The 21,374-nt window shown below is 24.2% G+C and overlaps 2 long non-coding RNA genes and 1 pseudogene across 2 annotated transcripts; all 3 read right to left on the bottom strand.

The window, feature by feature from the left end:
- Window positions 1-2,028: 2,028 nt before the first annotated feature.
- LOC140669594 (uncharacterized) lies at window positions 2,029-4,133 on the bottom strand. The gene is made up of 3 exons (XR_012047366.1): window positions 3,940-4,133; window positions 3,678-3,840; window positions 2,029-2,687 (listed from the first exon to the last, which is right to left on the bottom strand). It is a non-coding gene; the product is annotated as an uncharacterized lncRNA (long non-coding RNA).
- Window positions 4,134-10,170: 6,037 nt separating this feature from the next.
- LOC140669612 (uncharacterized) lies at window positions 10,171-15,615 on the bottom strand (annotated as a pseudogene).
- Window positions 15,616-17,264: 1,649 nt separating this feature from the next.
- Window positions 17,265-20,795, bottom strand: LOC140669555 (uncharacterized). Its single transcript, XR_012047358.1, has 4 exons — window positions 20,585-20,795; window positions 20,386-20,482; window positions 19,345-19,383; window positions 17,265-18,156 (listed from the first exon to the last, which is right to left on the bottom strand). It is a non-coding gene; the product is annotated as an uncharacterized lncRNA (long non-coding RNA).
- Between the last annotated feature and the right edge of the window lie 579 nt (window positions 20,796-21,374).

Raw genomic sequence — 21,374 nt, 5'->3', positions numbered from 1 at the left:
ATTGCTAAAGATGGATCCAAAGATGGACCGAAACATTCAAATAAATGCGTTTTTTTCATTTAAAAAACTGTAGTTTTTATTTGCGCCCTTATACTTTGCACTGGCTCCTATCGCCTTTTTCTTTGACATTATTAATTAAAAAAGAGAACAATTGAAAATAGTTTTAAAAAATGATAATTAAAAATATATCCTTGTGTGATCAATTTTGTGTAAGAATTAATTGATAAAATTAATAATTGCAAAAATTATTATAATATGATATTAAATCTTATAATCTACACTTACAATTAAAAATATATGTATGTTTTCATAGAGTTTTATTGATAGTACAATATTATTGATTATATTAATTTCTAAAAATTTATTTAATTATTAGAAACCAGACTGATTACTATCGTGAGTGCCTTTCCAGTGATTATTGCAGGACTTACGCAGGACCGTCGCTCCAGCTTTCGGTTCTATCCCTGTAGAGGCTTGAAGAACTACAAGTACATTTCGTTCCAAAACATTTTGTCGCTCTTGATCGAAATAGGTGACCTTTATTGCGATTATAATAAAAATTATTACGTAGAGAAAGAAAATATATCATGAGAGCATTAACTTGCTAATTTGTCAAATTGAATAGCAGAAAAATAAATGATATCAGGGTAAAAATATATACTTATTATGAATAAATAAATATGTTATTCCTAAAAATGAAGATGTACAATTTTAATATAAACATAAGAATTTGAAAAGAAATTTCATGGTGATGTCGTTATTTTGTCTGCTATAAAGCTTTTAAAGTTAAAAAGCGACTGAAAGTTTATTTCATTATTGATATCACGTAATTTCTTTTGTAAGTAAATGCTTTATAAATTATGCAATTTTTTGTACATATTATTGTTTTATATTTTTTCAATAGCTTTGTATTAAAGGTAATATGAAATATTTTTTTATATTACCTTGATCTTCTGTAAAAAAGTCAGTTTTGATAATCATTGAATTTCTTATAAATGCTTTAATCTTTATTCTGGTGTCTACATCTTACCAAATTTTGCTATGGAAGCAGTCACAATTTTTATGCAAAGAAAAACCATTATACAAGAAAATAAGTATTTTGAAAGTATTGAGAGAAAAATCCTAGAAATTGTTTTAAAAATATATTTTACATCATTGGCATTACAAAATATATGTAACAATTAAACGATAACTAAATAAAATTTACTATGTATTTTATGTTAGGCATTTTAAAGAATTCTTTCCTTTGTATTTTCAATTTTTTTTTGTTTTAATTGATGTTATCTATTTAAAAAAACGAGTGCTATTGTATCTTAAAACATTGAACGCTTTAAAATAATTTTATATACGTGCATCACATATTGAAAAAGTTAGGATGCTTATAAATGTAATAAGTACTAAATTTTCTGATACAGCGACATTTTGCGCATAATCTTCTTAATCTCAGTTTTTAATTCCTATTACAGATGCAAGACGTCGTATTATAATGGAATCTATGTATCAAAATCCGTTCATATAGTTTCTCATATTACTCTAAACTTGTGTTGTCCTATCTTGTCTGCTTTTCGTGGTTATATAAATTACGAGCATTAAAAAGAACGACTATAAAAATTAACTATAAAACTTTCTGCAAGAACAATAGTTACAGCCTAATATATTACTTGTTGATAGATTAGATCCTTTCATATATTTGAGCAAATTTTATTATTGCTAATGTGGATATAGAACACATTATATTGAAAATAAAGATAAAAATATACGATAATTGCAAAATTAGACTTACAATTAGTAGCATCTGTGAAACATATAAGACAAACTCAGTAACTTACCGATTTTGTTTTATGCTGACTCTTGTAATATCAAACGAAGTAAACACTACTTGAACTTGATATAATGCTTGATAAATACTTTGATAGAGATATACTGTACTCTGCACAAAACTTGTAACACATTTTGTGCGAGATAAACAATGTAATAAATATTGTAATAAATTGTTATATATAAAATACAATAAAATCTAAAACAATATCATATTGATTAAATACTTTATTTTTTTTTTTTTTACAATTAATTGCAACCCCAAAATCTAAAGCAATATTGCATTAATAAACCGCCACCAAATAAAATTAATAAGATCAGATAATTTTATAAGATCAAACATTTTTATACATTAAATAAAGATTCTTCTTTATTAGAATTCCAATTTGAATCGTGCTTACATTCTGGCTGAGATCAAATTTGAATTTCATCTTGGAGCAAATATTTTTATAAATTTCAATTAATAGTATTAATGAAAATTTAATAATAATTATAAATTTTTATTTTACTTTTAATTTTCTTTATTTTAATATTAGTACGTTTGCATTAATTGTCAATTAAACATAGCATAATTAAAAGGATTATTAGCTGGATTCGAGCTAGGAATGCAATTTATAAGTGTATTATAAATCTATAATTATTAATTAAAATTTATAAAAATGTTTGCTTTAAGAAGATTAAATCCTAATTTGAATTCTAGCTAGAATGTAACAAGAATTCAAATTCTGATTTTAGTGGAGAAGAATCCTTACTTTTGAATGCATTTGTCAGGTTCGATTACATATTTCCAGTTTCATCTTGGATGTCGTTACAAATAAATTTATAAATTAAAATTTATTTTCCACTCATAGTTGTACTCGTAGGATCCTCTGAAAACAGATATCTAGGATGTAAACCTTATATTGTAAATGCATAGTGCAGTAAATTTGGAATACTTGATAATTTGAAACACTAAGAAAAATTGATGTTTTTATAGTACCATTATCGGCAAATATATGAATTAAATAGAAGTTCATATAACAAAAATCTCTAAAAATGCCGCCAATAGTGCTAATGTTTTATAATATCGTGGCGAGAAAGTTTGTGAATGTTTGAAAGTTAAAACTTTTTTTGGTAAGAAATAAATCTCTTATTATTATTTTAATAGCTTTATAATGTTTATACGTTAATTAAGTCGTTCATAGACTACCATTTGACAATTAGTTTTTATTTTTGTAATTTATTGTTGTACTTTCTTTCTTATTTAGATTTTAAATAAAATGATGTGTTTCTAATAATATGTTTTTAATTTAGAATACCTATGATAATACTAATGTAATGTATGTAACATATGCTTTGAGTATGTAGCCTTAGTACAACTTCTCAGCCGAATAATCAAAGTGATATGTGTTTTTATTATGAAAGATGCTTTAATATGTAAGGATGAATTAATGCTTTAAGTACTTTATGTGTAGCCATTGGATGCACAATGAATGTGGCTTCAGTAAAAATATATATGTCATTATTGCAAATAAAAATTATTATTGCAAAAAAATTACTAACACCTTTTGAATTTTGATCATTAGCTGTTAGTTTAAGTTTTTGATTCTGATTTTCTAAAAAGTAAAAATCTGTTAAGTTTCTAATTTTTTTCTAATAAATGATTTCTTTGTTTATCAGAAGAGTGTTTTGAATTTCATCAAAGAGTATAAATTCCTGAACTAAAATAAAATTGGTATTTCAAATATGTTGCACTTCTTATATATTTTTAAAATATATATTTGGATATAATGTTTGTCTTTATTTTTGTTTGCACTTATTGTATTTTCTATTTTTTTCTGAACTACTTTGTTCCAGTGTCTAAACCACTGTCTAATTACCGTTTGTATTGTCGTCTGAAGAGTTTGAATCATTGTTTGAACTTTCGTTTGAAGCTTCCCCTAAATTTCCGTCTAAATTTCCCTCTGCATTTTCGGTTGTTCCTTGAGTCTGAGCTAGATTGTTCTTAGTTAATAGAAACAGCGTTATACAGGAAAATAAAATCTGAAATTTCGAAAAAAGTCAAAGCATTAGTATTTTTTAACATTCGCATTACAAAAAGTGTAAACAGTTAAATGCAAATAACGAATGAATAAAACTTACCATGTATTTTATATTAATCATTTTAAGAGATTTTTCTTGTTTTTATAATCACTTTTTATTTCAATAGTATTTCTCAAAATTTAAGCGTAGTGGTAGTTTAATATGTTGAACGCACTTTTTCTCGCGTATATAATCTTATATAGTATATATACTAATAAAACTGCTGACTAAAAAATGAAACCAAAATGATAAATATCTGATATCATATGCTATTACTACCATGTGTACAGTATATATACTGTTCTTATCATACTAATTATTACGTTATCTATGTAAAATAAAGAATATTTTAATTGTTGGAAATCTAAATTGGCAGAAAATTATTTATGAGTCATCAAAACGATAAACAATTTTTTATTGCTTCATATATTCACAAAAAGAAATAGAATAATTTATATAACAAACGAAATATATAATATATTGCCTTTGTATAAAAATATTTGTCAAAATATTTGTTATAAGAGTTAACAGTTGAAATCTAACAGTTTCTATTATTAGAAAAAAGAGAATCAATATTAAAAGTATTTAGAAAACTTAAATAATATATTATATAATCATTTTGATTATGTATATAGATATATATGTATAAAATTATAAAATTAATAATTAGTAATTAAAATGTGCTTTTTTTCTCAATAAATAAAGTATAAATAAGAGTATCTATTGTTCTTTCTCAACAATAATTTCTATATTATAATCAACTGAAAAATTTGAAAGATTTAAGTGAATTACATTGCAAATGTATAAAAAGACAAAACCATATTTTAAAATCAAATTTATATTTTTATAAAACGTATAAAATATTAGATAATAAAATATATATAATACATAAAAAATACGCAATATTAAATTTGCTATATTAGATTTATAGGATATGTAGAGACAACTGCTAAACTTAGCAGTAGTCAAATGACACACATTAGATCAATCTCATTACTGTCAACGTTTCAATTTTGCTCGCAGTTGCGAGCGAGTATATATAGTTATATATTATTTGTTCTAATATCTGCTTTATTATAAATAAGAATTGAATATGTATATTCGTGTAATATTTATACATTTTTCAATAAAATGCGTTTATTTTGTAACAATTGTAATAATTATTACGTGTATAGAATAAAAATTCAAAACTATGATAGAATGATCTTAATCTTTTGATATTTTTTATATGTAATTAACTGGCACCACAATAAAATTAATGTAACGTTTATTTGATTTATAACATAATTATATAAATCATAAAAAATAAAATTATTATATATTATGATTAAAGATTATAAATTTAATTTATTATTTTAAAACTTTTGATCTTGTTTTAATACTTTTAACGCCAGCATAGTAACTTTGGCGAACATTTTCTTATAATTAGTTAGTTCAATACTCTGTCATAATCGCTTGCAAATTATCATAGAAACTAATTCTGTTTGAAAACAAATGAAAAATTTATTAAAACAATTACTAATTAGAATTATTATTATTTACTTTTTGTTTATTAAAAATATTAAATTTATTAATAATAAATTCAAAATTAATTATAAATACTATTTGAAATTTTGCGTGTAGTCTTGGGTAGCTCCTCAAGCGACGCAAACGAAGTAAAGGACTTCTGTTTTTTACAATGGATGATGAATTCCGGATAGAAATAAGCTGAATGCAACGAAATTTTATAATATTGAATGACAAATTTTATTATGCATGTTCCGATATTGACAACTTGTCGCTATGAAGGCTGGAGCTAGAATGTTCGCTCCGTCCATCTTGCTCGGTTTTTTCTAATCTCACTGATTGTCATCCTTGACCTCTGACTTTCGAAAATAAATGTCCATGGTATATAATATAAATGGAGCAAATACAGTATATTATAAGTCAAAGTTTTAATAACAATGAGTCGACTAATATAACATAATAAATACTAATATAAAATAAAATAATATAAAATAAATACGAAACAAATACTTACCATAAATACTATATTTTAACTACGTTAAAAAACGTTTAAAAACAAGAATGCAGACACATATGCGTTTATATGCATATGTACTTTTACATATAATGTATGTATAATATATAAAATAAAAAAATATGCCTTAATAGATATATTTATAGCCGATATAAAAAATTTCCGTATGTATTTTTACAAAATTTCAATGAAATAGTTGTATCTGCAATATGAACTGCCATTCTGAATGTTAAGATCATATTTAAAATCAGTCTTCTCTCTTTATAAACATTTCAATATCCATGCAAAAATTAATTTTTTAGATTTATAATTTTAGCACAAAATGGCGAGTTTTCAGCCCACTGTACTGTGCGGCATCATAAGTTTTATAGCATTAATTTCGAGAGAAACATCAGCATTAAAAGAAAAAAATATAATCTTAAAAGTTTGAAAAAAATCGTTGTTATTAATTTAAGTTGTCAAACTTGTTCCTAAAATTCATACAAATTTTTAATTGTTGAGCGATAATAATTTAATAAAATTTGCAATAATTTTACATTAGCACATACGAATAATGAGAATTTTTTTTAAATTTAACCAATATTATTTTAACAATTAAATGAAGTTGTGCATTAATGTTTTTTTGAATTTATATATTATTACTTAATATATTGAAGACTTTTTTTCCCTTTGTTTAGGAATAATTCATAATAATTATTCTTAATTATTTGTATAATAGAGACATTAAAAAACTACTTACTCAGAAATATTACGAAAAAACATTTACTAAATATTATACAATACTATCTTGTGCAACAAGTCACTTTAACATAATGACTGATATATATTTCATCAATTTAGATAGATCCATATTTTTCGCATTGTACTAACATTACATAACACAGTGTTAAAAATTAGACTGATAACTTTGAGAAGAAATAAATGATGTTAAAATAAACATTTCTTATTAATATTTTTTATTATTATTATATTTCTCTACGGCATTTTGTTTATTACATGGTAACATAGAAGTTTTGTGAGTTTCTTATTTTTTCTTTGTCGGTCTAATTTCTTAACAATTTGTATATATAAATTTAGACTGTTTTAGACGATCCATATTAGCCGTTTTTCTCAAAAATGGAACGTCACAGAAAGTTACGGGAAAAATTTTCCTTACTAAAGGGCACTCAAAGTATTTATTGATTTCATTTTTCGAAACAAACCAGAAGTAGATATAACTGAAGCCAATTATAAAATTTCAAATGAGAACATGAGTCGAGTGAGATATTATTGGACAGAACTTTGAAAAAAAACAACTTTTATTAAAACTTAATTTATGAAAACAATTATATCTTACAGGTTTCAAAAAAACATTTAAATGTGTAGATGTCTACAATAATTTACAAGTGCTCCAAAATAATGTCACAGAAAGTTAAGAAAAAACTTTCATTATAAATGAGCACCTAAAGGTAATTGTTCCATTTCTTAGACCAAACTGGAAGTAGGTGTAACTGGAATCAGTTTAAAAATTTCAAATAGGTACAGGGATCGAGTAAGGTATCATTGGAACTTTGAAACAATTTTTACTAAAACTTAATTCAATTCTCTTTTACAGATTTCGAGATAAACGCACTTATACATTATTGCAGGCATTCATACATTCATTTTTCTCAAAACTTATAAGAGATAATTAAATTAAGTTTTAGTAAATTATTTCTTTTTTAAAGCTCTAATGATATTCCACTTAACCCATGTACCTATTTCAAATTATTAAAGTTGATTTCAGTTACCTACTTCCGGTTGGTCTCGAAAAATGGAACCATCATCAATGAATGCTTTGGGTGCCTTTTAGTAATGAAAACTTTTCCCGTAACTTTTTGTGACGTTCCATTTTTGCGAAAAATGACAGGCATCAGTGGTCTGAAACACCCTGTATATTATTTTAATAATAATAATTATTTACATAATTACTAATAGTAATTATATATACTAATTACTATTAAATAATATATAATAGATATTCCATCGTTATCAAACTTCTTACGTTATTATATTTAATGTACGTCATTATTCTGTCATTAGTTTTTTCTATATTGTTCTAAGTAAAATATAAGATATCTAAATTGTTGAATATCTAAATTACTGAAAAATTATACGACTCATAATGTTTAAAGAACACAAATTTTTATCCTATGCTTATATAATATTTAAAAAAATGAAATTATACTTATACGATAAATAAATTTAACATATTTTTGCGTATTTTTTTCAAGATAAATATTATAATGTAATAGCAGTTAAATCTATACCTAGAGTCCTTATGTAATTACATTTATGTTTTGTTATAAACAAGAGGACATCTCATTCTTCTTCTTTCAATGCTTGCGAGTACATACGAGTATTTCCAAAAACTTGGATTTTAATTTATTCCTAGTTTTCTACGCATCCTGACATCAATTCCAAATTGGTATAATAAACCTTATTAGCATAAACAAAGTAAAGAATTAAATTATACATATATAAATATATATTGAAATATTGCGAAGTCTGTGATATTATTTATTATTTTTTTAATGTTTTGGAATGATATTAAATTTCAAAGGTATAATTATATATATTATAAAACCTTTTTAATATCTTATTATTTCTGTTATAATTTTTTTATGTTATGATTACGTTTTACGGCTTTATTCTTTTAACTTAAAGTATTCATGCAAAATATTTCTAGGAAGAAATAGAAATATATGTGTGGCATTTATATAAGTGGAGAGAATCTGAATTTTCATTTTAATAATGAAATAATATAGGCATATAAGAGCACATTTAATAAAATTATTTAGATATAAAACAATCAAGAATTTTCATCATTGGTAATAGTATACAAATTATATTAAATATTGTTAAAAATGAACGTTTTAGTCCAATTTTTTGGACCTTTATCAGCGCAAGCATATAGTATAAGTAGCATTATCAACTAAAATATATTAATATATAGAATTACTATTAAAATAAAATGAAAACCTATTAGTTGATACGTTCTAACACTTATAGGTAAATATGAACACGTTGATACTCATCCTAATATGTAAAAATCTATGCAAATGTAAACGCTCTTCACTAGTTTTTTTTGGCCAGAAGATCTGTTACGCACATAACTCAATTAAAATCCTGTAATTTTTGTCAACATAAGTAAATATATAAAAATAAAAATAAAATACAGTAAAGAAGATAAAAAAAGGATATTATAAGTCAAATATCAGTAAAAAGTACAACAATAACAGTAAAATTAAAATTAAATTAAACGCAAAGTAAAGATGTATAATAATAAGCTTACGTGTAAATAAGCTTATATACTATATCGTATAATAAAGATGTTAGTAATAACGATGTTAATAACAAGGAAAGAAAAAGTATAATGTACCGCTCGCTTACATAATCAAGGATAGATTGTGAAAATGACAGGTAGATAAACCTATATTTAATGTACGATATGTCCTTCAAAATTTATGAAGCATATCTATTACCTCACATAAATACCTGATAAACTTTCTGTGTGCGTCTGCAAATTTAGACAATTTTCTTGACAAATATTTTGTTTCGGAAATTAATCTTTCATTATAAAATAATTTGCTATTTAATATTTCTACCTCATCTCACTTAGCATTAAATTATAACCATAATCAAAATGATCTATTTTAACTCATTTGTTAGTAGTATTTCTACCAATATGCTGTTCAGATATTTTATTTAACTTCACTACAAATCCAAGTGTGTAATAAGTACATAGTTACACACTTATATGTGTAAAATTACACATTTACGTGTGTGACTTAGTTTTTCGTGTAAAATAAACATATTATACTGTATAAAAAAATAAATTTACACAATTGAAGGTGTAGTTTAACATGTCATGCTGTGTATAATATGATATATACTATAAAATGTATAAACGTGTACTTCAAATGTGTAAAAAGTATACGTAAAAAATAACTTTACACATTTAGATCTTATTACACGTGAGATTCATACGTGTAATTATGAGAAAAATGTGTATTAGATTAGAGAGAAAATTATTCTTAGTATTTTATGGTAAAAAATGTGACAAAGACTACAGATTTTTTACTTAAACTTATATTTAATTTATAATATCCTCCATAATAAATACACAAATAACATAAACTTATTATAATGCAAAGTTTATTATGTATGATATACATTTATTATATAAATTTATTATTTTAAGTTTATTTTTATTACATTATTTATTATAATTTATACATTTGAAAAAAAATTTATCCATAAAATTCAATACGTTCATGATTAATGAACGGTATATATTTTTTATTTTTTGTTAGAAAAAATGAAAGTAGGATAAGGAAATATTAAATCTTTGACATTTTTCACGAAATTTTGTACATTATGAATTTGTGTGACTTAATATGAATTTATTATAAAAGCAAAATATTCAGTTTGTAATGTTGAAATAACTAATAGGATTTCTTTGTTAAAAATAAATATTTCATCCACTTCTCCAAACACTAATAAATCATCTTCATAACATTCAAGTAAAATTATACTTTTAGCTTGATATGTGCTGCTATAAATTGTTACTTTTGATGATCGCATTATTTGGCAGGTTAAGATTCAGATTCATTAATAATTCCATGAAATATATTTGCATAAGGTAAATTACACAGAAGGACAGATACTCCATGTGCTATGTGATCTCCTTCATAGAGAATTTTTTTTAAATTGATACCAGAATATGAATTTAATCTGAAACATAGACGTGATTGATGTCTGTATGACATTGTAAAAGCCATATTTTTTAAATTACGCACAATCGGCACAAGTGATTTAAAATATGCATGACATGCTTCAAATTTAAAGCATCATTGTTGTCTTGATGGTCCAAACAATTTTATGTATCTCGGAACATGAAATAAAAAGTGAAACTTTGGTAATGAAATCTGGATATAAATTAATAAATGTGTAATGTATATTTCAATTATTCGGCTCAATAACTCAATTGATTCTTCGTGTATCTCATAAGCAAGACAAACATTCATGATTTGTAATAGCATAATATAACAATCTATATGCTCAATAAGATGTTTACATTGTATCCAATCTGCAATTAACAAAAGCAACATATGTGCTAGAGTAAATATTTGTGCTGCACTTTGTCGTAAGTTACCATCAACAAGATGAACACGAAGAATTAGAGCAAGTTTATCTTTTTTAAAATGACCATAATCAAAATGAGTAATACGTTTGTTAAATTGTTTAAGTGTAAACAATTGCAGTTAAAAAATGCAATATTTTAATAAGCTACAAATGGCAATTTCTAGAGGGCCTTCGATGAGAATATAATACATACAATCTTGAGGTAGACATAGTGTTACATCTACATTAAAACTTTGCAACAGTAGACTCTTATTCATCACTCCATATGTTTTTTGCCAAAATTTTGTCGCTACTTTTGTTAATGTAGAATCAGCTACAATTTCGATATGATTATTATGAATCGTTTTATTACGAATCGTAAAATTATCCTCACGAAAATTACTTTTATACTCTTCAGCTGTTGTCAAACAGGACCGACAAAACCGATAAGCTGAAACCGATTCTTTAAAGCCACCTAATAATGCAGCAGGAATATCTCTTGCGCAAAATAATAATAAGCCCTTAAAATTTTTTGTTTTTGTTGCAACGTTTATAGTAATACCTTCATTTTTTTAATTTTACTATATCCATCATAAATGGTTTCAAAACTTTTTCTAAAGCTCCTGGTTTTTTCAAATATTCTGTTTTTAAAATTGCATATAATTGAATAATATTCTTTGATGATCTAAATTTAGGATATATGTTTCCTAATGTTCAGTAAAATACTGATAATTTTTTATTCTTTGAGGCTGCACCCAAAGGATTGGCAATACCGAGATTATCGTAATAAAAAATTACAGCTAACGCATTATTATGATTGCAAAAAAAATCATTTTTTCGATAGTAGCTTCCATCCAATACTGTCCGATGGACTCCCAGTTCATGTGGTTTTGGATTCTCAATATTTGATCTCACTTCATTATTTTCCAAAAGATTTTTTAAATTCTTTAAAAAAAGGCACGATGTAAGCGTCACAAGTAGTTTCACAAATCTTTGCTACTTTTCCAATGAAACTCTTCTTTTTTTTCCAAACAAGTTTCGTATCAAGTATATGTTTTTTTGATGATACCATATTAAATTTTTGTATTAATATTTTATCTAGAGCTTTCTTCGATTGGACAGATGAAAATATTGACGATGATGGATGCTTTTCAATGAATATTTTCTTAATATCTTGAAAATTCATTAATTTTGTATTGGAATCCGTTATGTTTTGAATCTCTTGCTAAAACATAATATAAATTGAGTTAGTTTTATATAAAAATGTGTAAAAGAAATAGATCAATCTAAGATAATAATTATAACTGACTACTATAATCGCTATATACGCCCAACAAATGCATTACTTCATCAATTATATGTTCCACAGTTTTGTGAGATGTTTTACATATTTCTCGAATATTTATGAGAAATTGTACGGCGTGCAATTGTAATCGCTCTGCAGCTATTTCTAATGTTAACTCTCGCTCTCCTCATCTAACGATAAGTGTAATAAAAAAATTTTAATATATGACATAATACTTTAAAATATTTAATTCTTTAATAATTCTTAAAGATATTTATCAAATTTTTATAACTGAGTATTATTTATTTATATACTTTTCTTTATTATTGTGCAGATACTTGCAGAATTTTTAGAATTAATGAAGATTGCAGAAAAAGCACTATTTGACGAAATTGGAAAAATGATCGAGAAATTGGCGAAATATTTTTTCATGAAGAAGTCAACTAATAATAATAAGATCTTTATTATGCAAAATCTGTATGCTGACCTTACAAAGAAAAACAAAAATTTTCCTGCTTTATTCACTATAAAAGATATAATAATATGAACTACAAAAACATGTACGTGTCTTGTTAGTTTTTATATAACTAATTTAAAATTTTTATAGTTTTATCTCCCTCACAGTAAAATTAATTAATGTAAACAACGAAATTGAATCTTTTTTTATGTTTTATGTATGAGTTAATTGATATAAAATACACATACGCATGTGTGTGTTTTATATATTTTACAGTCATTATGTTAAATTTTTAATTATTTTTAGTTATTATTTTATTAATTTTAGTTATTTTTAATTATATTTAAATTTACCTATTTAATTGTTAACATAAAAAATTCCCTATGTAGTTAACATAAATATTTGCTTATGTAGTTGTCAACGCAAACTGTCGTGAACAAAATATATCTCTTATCAGAAAACATTTATTTATTCTGTTAATATTTGTGTTTAGAGTTTCACTTACAATTAAAAAATTTAATCACAATCAAGTGAGATAAATGTTATAGCAAAACAAATGTATTAGTGTTTTAACTAAAGAGATTTCAGTTTCTTATTCATTGATAAAAATTCCAACTTTGTTCATGTTCCGTAGTTTTCTTTTATGATTATATAATTAGCTGACAACACGACAAGATTGGCATTTGTAGTTAGCAAACGTTATGGGAAACCACAACAGCCCTCTAAACGTGAACTCCTGGGATGACAACTGGCTCAGTGACGACTGTTGTTGATGAAAATTTATGATAAAATTTATTACATAAAATGTTGTCTAGAATTTTATAGTTTACTAAATGTCTTATTTACATAATATTTAAATAGAACTAGAATTTTTTGTTTTTGAAAAAAGTCAAATCAAATTTGTGTGAAATATGTTATTATATAATTATATGTTACAGTTACAATTTTATATCAAATTTTGTTACATTTACTGTGTTATTACATACAAAATACATATAAAATTTCAGCATAATACATTTTGGAAAACTATAATTTCATTAGTTATACTCCTTACATTAGTAAATAGCAAATTAAAATACATGATAATTGAAAATATATTCTTGACATGTGTGATCAATTTTATGTAAGAATAAATTGACACGATTAATAATTGCAAAAATTATTATAATATAATATTAAATCTTATAATCTATACTAACAATTAAAAATATTATATATGTATATATTTTCATACAGTTTTATTAATGATACATTGTTATTGATTGTATTAATTTGTACAATTCATCTGCTTATCCGGAACTGGACTGGCTACAATCGCGGATGTACTTCTGACGATTGCATCTACGTAGGATTACCAGCTTTCGGTCTTATCACTATAGTTACTGCGGAACTACAAGTACTTCCAAAACATTATGTCGCTCTCGATCAAGATAGGCGGTTGTTATCGCTACCATAATAAAAATTATTATTACCTAGAAAAGGAAAATATAAAATATGATCTACTGATGAGAGATTTCATGCTGGTGCTGTTATTTTGTGTACTGTAAAGCTTCTAAAGTTAAAAAGGATTGACTGAAGGATCTTTTGGATTGTCTTTGTCTTTTATAATAGTCTTTTCCTACCTCTTTTTCTTGTTTGCTTCAATGTCATCTACATGTCATCCGGAATAAACACCTAGTATATTTGTAAATTACCATTCTGTCATTGGGTGTACTTTGTGTAATAGATTAAATTAAAAGTAAAAATTTGAGATTAAGTCATTCAACAATGATATTGCATCATGTACAGTGAAAATAATAAGTGACAATGTAAAATCGTCCTCCGTTTATAGAACTTTTCTACATTTAAATAGAAATTCATGTATCAGCGTCCACGTTTATGCGTGATCTATTACATGGATTTACATAACTCTGTACTTTAATCCTTATTCTCGTTTCTACATTTGTATCTAATTTTGCCATGAAATCAGTTACAATTTTTGCAAAGCAACACCATTATACAAAAAAATAAGTTCTGAAAGTATTAAGAATAAAATCGTAATAATTGTCTTAAAAATATGTTTTGCATCGTTTGCATTACAAAATATATGTAATTAAAAACGATAATTGAATAAAACTTACTAGATTCTTTATCTTTTAAATTTTTTTCTGTTTTAGTTGATGTTATCTTTTAAAAAATGAGCATGATTGTATGATAAAACATTAAACGCGCTTAAAAATTATTTTATTCATGTGCACACATAAAAAAAATTTAGAAATGCAACAAAACGTACCAAATTTCCCAATATAGCATAATATAAAAATATAATATTTTGCGCATAATCTTCTTAATAAAATGTAATAAATTGTTCTATATGAAATACAATAAAATCTAAAATAATAATGCATTGGAAAAACATCAAAAACGTGTAGAACCAAGCGTCAGATGAAGAAGCGCAAATAAAACAACGTTTTGTAGTAAAACAATCAAACTTTATTTTCATAAATTACGTTTCGATCCATTGTTGGATCAGCACAAGTAAACATACAATGATCCGAGAGCTGTTCATCAGTCGTCAATAATAACTCAACCTTCAAAGAGGGGGAAATAACAAAATGAGTCAAAGTGTAGATTCTAAAGTTGAAGCATCTGTTCTACAATAGATATGTATGCCTGGTTCAAAAACTCCGTATTTTCTTGTCGATTCAAACCATTCCTTTGACGTCTGATAAACAGCACCTCTGATATAAGTTTCTTTTTCAGATAGGGCTCCTCATCCAAGATTTCAACGTTATCCCGATCAAATTCATGGTTATTCAGTCTGTGATCCGTAATAACAGATTTTTGCATGGTATTTCTATTAATATGGTTTTTTTGTTCTTTAATTCGCGTTTTCCAAAATCTACTTGTTTGACCCACGTATGTGGCGTCACAATCATTACACGAGATTTTATAAACCACATTATTATGATGATCTTTCGGTAAAACGTCCTTATAAACACGGATGAACAAACGCAACTTATTCGTTTCCGTGTAAGACAGCCTTACGTCAAGATCACGGATCACATGTCCGAACCGTTCTGATATTTTGGACATATAATTAATTATAATTATTTTTATATTTTAAATAATTGAAAATTAAAATATCTAGACGAAACTTAGATTGCAAATGCGTAAAGAAGTAAAATAATATTAAAGTCTATATTTCTTATTTGAAAATTTGTCATGTAAAATAGCTTTAAATACTTTACCAGACTTAAATTAATATTAACTAATTGTAAGAAATGGACAATATGAACTATAAAAATGTATATTTGTTGTCTCATTAGTTTTCATAAAACGAATTTTTAATTTTTACAGTTTTATCTCTATCACAATAAAGTTCATTAATGTAAACGCAGAAATAAAATCTTTTTTTATGTTTATGAGTTATTTGATATAAAATACATATATACGTGTATTTTACATATTTCACAGTTATAATATTAAATTTTGAATTATTTTTAGTAATTACTTTATTAAGTTTAATTATTTTGAATAATTTACTTCTCAATTATATTTAAATTTGCCTATCTAATTGTTGAGATAAGAATTGTTTGCTTATGTAGCGTTAGCGTAAACTATCGTGAACAAAATATATCCCTTATCAGAAAACATTTATTATTCTGTTATATATCTCTTATCAGAAAACATTCATTCTGTTAATATTTGCGTTTAAAGTTTGACTAGAAAATTTAATCATAATCAAGTTGGATAAGTGTTATAGTAAAGCAAATGTATTAGTGTTTTGAATAAAGAGATTCAAGTTTTTATTTATTGATAAAAATTCTAACTTTTGTTTTGTAGTTTTATATAGTTTTCTTATGTTCACATAATTAGTGCGCAACAAGTTTGGCATTTTTTGTATCTAGTTATTAGGCGCCATAGAAAGCTATAACAACCTCCGGAACGAAAATCTACTGTCCCAGCGATAACTATACTGTTGATGACAATTTATTGTATAAAATATCTAGAATTTTATAGTTTACGAAATATCTTATTTACATATTTAAAGAACGGAATTTTTTATTTTTGAAAAAATCAGATATCACTGTTCAAATTTGTGTAAATATATTATTAGATAATGTTACAGTTACAATTTTACATCAAATTTTATGACTTTTTTTATATTACATATAAAATTTCCGCGCAATACATTTTGAAGAACTATAATTTTATTACTTATATTTCTTACATCAGTAAATTAAAATCAGCAAATTAAAAAAGATGATAATTGAAAATATATTTTTGATATGTGTGATCAATTTTGTGTAAGAATAAGTTAACAAAATAAATAATTGCAAAAATTGCTATAACATGATATTAAATCTTATAATCTACACTTAAAATTAGAAAAATAAGTATATGTTTTCATAGAGCTTTAGCTTTATTATTATAATTAATGTAATAAAATTGTAGTAAATGATTACATATAAAATACAATCAAATTTAAAACAATATTGCATTGATTAAAACCTTTATTTTTTTTTTGTTTTTACAATTCATTGCAATCCCAAAATCTAAAGCATTATTGCATAGATAAACCACCACCAAGTAAAGTTAATAATAAGATCAGATAATTATATTGGATAATTATATAAGATCAAACATTTTCATAAATCAAGTAACATATTGAACTTATAATAAAATGCATTGAAAAGTAAAGATTCTTTTCCATTAGAATCCGAAATTATTTTTTTTTGTTACGTTCTAGCTGGGATTCAAATTTGAATTTTATCTTCAAGAAAACATTTTTATAAATTTTAATTAATAAATATAATTATAAATTTATAATGCTTTTATAATTGAAATCTATCTCGGATTTCGCTAAAGAAATCTTTCGTTTTATTTGTATTTAAATGACAACGCCAGCTTACAATTACTATAACAGAAAAGTATTAAAATAAGAAAAGTTTATCATTATTATAAACTGCTTTTATTTTAATACTTTTCTGTTTTAATATTATTTATTATATTTTAATATTATTATTTTATATTAAACTTACGTTGGCTGTCAATTAATGATTAATTACGACATACATAAACTGAAAGTTTTTTTAGCCAGATTTGAAATAGGATTGCAATTATAAGTGCATTATAAAGTTTATAACTAAAACTATTAATTAAAATTTATAAAAATGTTTGTTCCAAAATAAAATCCCAATTTGAATTGCAGAAAGAATGTAATCAAAATTCAATTCCAATTTTAATAAAGAAGAAATTTTACTTCTACAATGCATTTTGTCATAAATTTAATTACATATTTCCAATTTTATCTTGATTGTTGTTACAACCCTGCTATTGTTGCAAGCTTCTTAAGTATCGGAATCAAGATCTAACCACCAAGCAAACCTAGTAATTTTAAAATAAAGCGATTTAAGATGCAAATTGTTACAAAATTCTTCTATATGTATAAGAAGTGCAGAAAACTTGGAATATTTGATAATTTGGAATATCATAAAAAATTGATATATCTATAGTATCATTTATCAGCAAATATATAAATTAGATAGAAATTCATATAATAAAATATCTAAAAATATCGCCAAGTGTGTTAATATTAATTTTTACATTTTATTATGATTGTAGCGAGCAAGTTTATGAAAATTTACAAATTAACACGTTTTTTATATGAAATACAATAAAATCTAAAATAATGTTGCATAAAATAAACTCATTTTTTTGTTTTTAAAATTAATCGCAATCCTAAAATAAAGCAATATTGTATTGATAGACCACAACCGAGTAAAATTAATAAGATCAGATAATTATATAGGATCAAATATTTTCATAAATCAAGTAATCATGTAATCAACTTATGATAAAATGCATTGAAAAGTGAGGATTCTTTTCCATTAGATTCCGAAATTGTGTTTTTTGTTACATTCTAACTGGGATTCAAATTTGGATATTAACTTAAAAAAAGCAAACATTTTTATAAATTTTAATTAATAATTATAATTATAAATTTATAATACTCATAATTGAAGCCTATCTCGGATCTAGCTAAAAAATCTTTCATTTCATGCTGCATTTAAATGACATCGCCAGCTTACAAATATTATAATGCAAAAGTATTGGCATAAGAAAAATTTATAATTATTATAAACTGCTCTTATTTTAATACTTTTCTATTGCAAAATTATTTATTTTATTTTAATATTATTATTTTATATTAAATTTGCATTGACTGTCAATTAACTACAACTTATATAAATTGAAAGTTTTTTTAACCGAATTTGATATAGAATTGCAATTATAAGTGCATTATAAGATTTATAACTATGACTACTAATTGAAATTTATAAAAACGTTTGTTCCAAAATAAAATCCAAATTTGAATCGCAGCAAGAATGTAACCAAGATTCAATTCCAATTCTAATAAAAAAAAACATTATTCCTCAATGCATTTTGTCATAAATTTAATTACACATTTCCAATTTCATCTCAATTGTCGTTACAAATGAAGTTTATAAATTATGCTTGGGGTGCAACTTTAAGATCTACCTCCTAGCCTAAACCAAGAAATATATAAATTACCTTGCACAGATTAAAAAAATGGTATACTACCAAGCAAACCTAAAAAAAAGAGATTTAAGATGCAAACTCTTACAAAATTCTTGTATATGTATAAGAAGTGCAGAAAACTTGGAATATTTGATAATTTGGAGTATCATAAAAAATTAATGTGTCTATAAGTATTATTTATCAATAAATATATAAATTAAATAGAAATTCATATAACAAAATATCTAAAAATGTTACCAAATGTGTTAATATTAACTTTTATATTTTATTATGATTGTAGCAAGTTTGTGAAAATTTAAAAATCAACCCTTTTTTGATAAGTAGGTACTAAATCTCTTATTATTATTTTAATATAAAGTAATTTTATTATGTTTATGCGTTATTTAATTTATGCATAGATTACCTTTTGATAATTAATTTTTATTTTTGTGATTTATTAATGTACTTTTTTATTTGGATTTGAAATAAAATGTGTGTTTCTAATTTAGAATACCTAAGGTAAAGCTAATGTAATGTATGTAGTGCATGTAATGTATATAACATATGCTGTAAGTATTTAGTCACATTGCAATTACTTCTAATTGTCAGCCGAATGATCAAGATGCAATGTGCTTCTTTTGAAAAGACACGTTAATAATTACGTAAGAGTGAATTATGGATAACGTGTTTCATGTGTAACCATTGGGTACACAATAAATGTGCTGGCTTCTACAAAGTCAAGTGTGATTATTGTCAATAAAGAATATTATTATAATTTATAATATAATATTCCAAAAAAAAATTGCCAACACTTTTTGAATTTTGATTATTTAGACGTTAGTTTAAGTTCTTGATTCTGATTTTCTAGAGAGTAAAAATCTGTTAAGTTTCTATTTTTTTTTTAAATAAATTATTTCTTTCTATCAAAAGAATTTTAAATTCCGTCAAAGAGAATAAATTTGATTCTAGGTCTATAAAGTAATATTGATATTCCAAGTATGCTGCACTCCTTATATATTTTTAAGATATATTTGGATATAATCTCATCTGTGCCTTATTTCCATTTGCACTTACCCTTGAGTCCACCGCCATTTCCATCGTTAGTTTCACTTGTACCTTGGGCTAGAGTGTTCTTAGATAATAGAAGCAGCATTATACAAAAAAGTAAAATCTGAAATTTCGAGAGAAATCGAAGTATTAGTCTTTTTCAACATTATTCACATTACAAAAGGTGTAAACAGTTAAATGTACATATTGACTGAATAAAACTTACGATGTATTTTATATTAATCATTTTAAGAGATTTTTCTTGTTTTTTTACAATCACTTTTTGATTTAATATTTTTTTTCAAAATTTAAGCGTAGTTGTAGCTTAATATGCTGAATGCACTTTTTCTCGCGTTTATAATATTATATAGTACATATACTAACAATATTGCTGATTCAAACTAAATTGATAAATGTCCAATACCGTATGCTATAATACTATGCGTAACAACTATATATACGGTATATACCATTGTTATTATACTAATTATTATGTTATTTTATGTAAAATGAAGATTATTTTAATTGTCGAATATCTAAATTGGTAGAAAATTATTCATGAGTCACCAAAACCACAAGCAATTTTTATTGCTTCAGATATTCACAACAGAAAATAAAATAATTTATATAACAAATGAAATGTATATATATTGTGCAATATATTGTATTTATATAAAAAATATTTTCCAAAATATTTGTTATAAAGATATAAACAGTTTTTATTATTAAAAAAAACAATCAATTTTATAATAAAATTACTTAGGAAACTTAAATGATACATGATATAATAATTTTGATTTTGATTATGTATATATACACACATTCAATACGTAAGTAGTAGTTAGTAATTAAAGTATATAGTTTTTTCAATAAATAGATAAAGTATAATTAAGATAATCTATTTTCCTTTTTCAACAATAATTTCTATATTATAAATTTCCATATTATAATTAACTGAAAAATTTTAAATAAATAAGAAGACAATAGATATTGCGAGAATTATGATCAAATTACAT

Source organism: Anoplolepis gracilipes, chromosome 9 (genome assembly GCF_047496725.1).
Source record: "Anoplolepis gracilipes chromosome 9, ASM4749672v1, whole genome shotgun sequence".
Taxonomy (NCBI): Eukaryota; Metazoa; Arthropoda; class Insecta; order Hymenoptera; family Formicidae; genus Anoplolepis; species Anoplolepis gracilipes.
The sequence above is the reverse complement of the archived record's forward strand: the minus strand, read 5'-3'. Positions and strand labels throughout refer to the sequence as shown.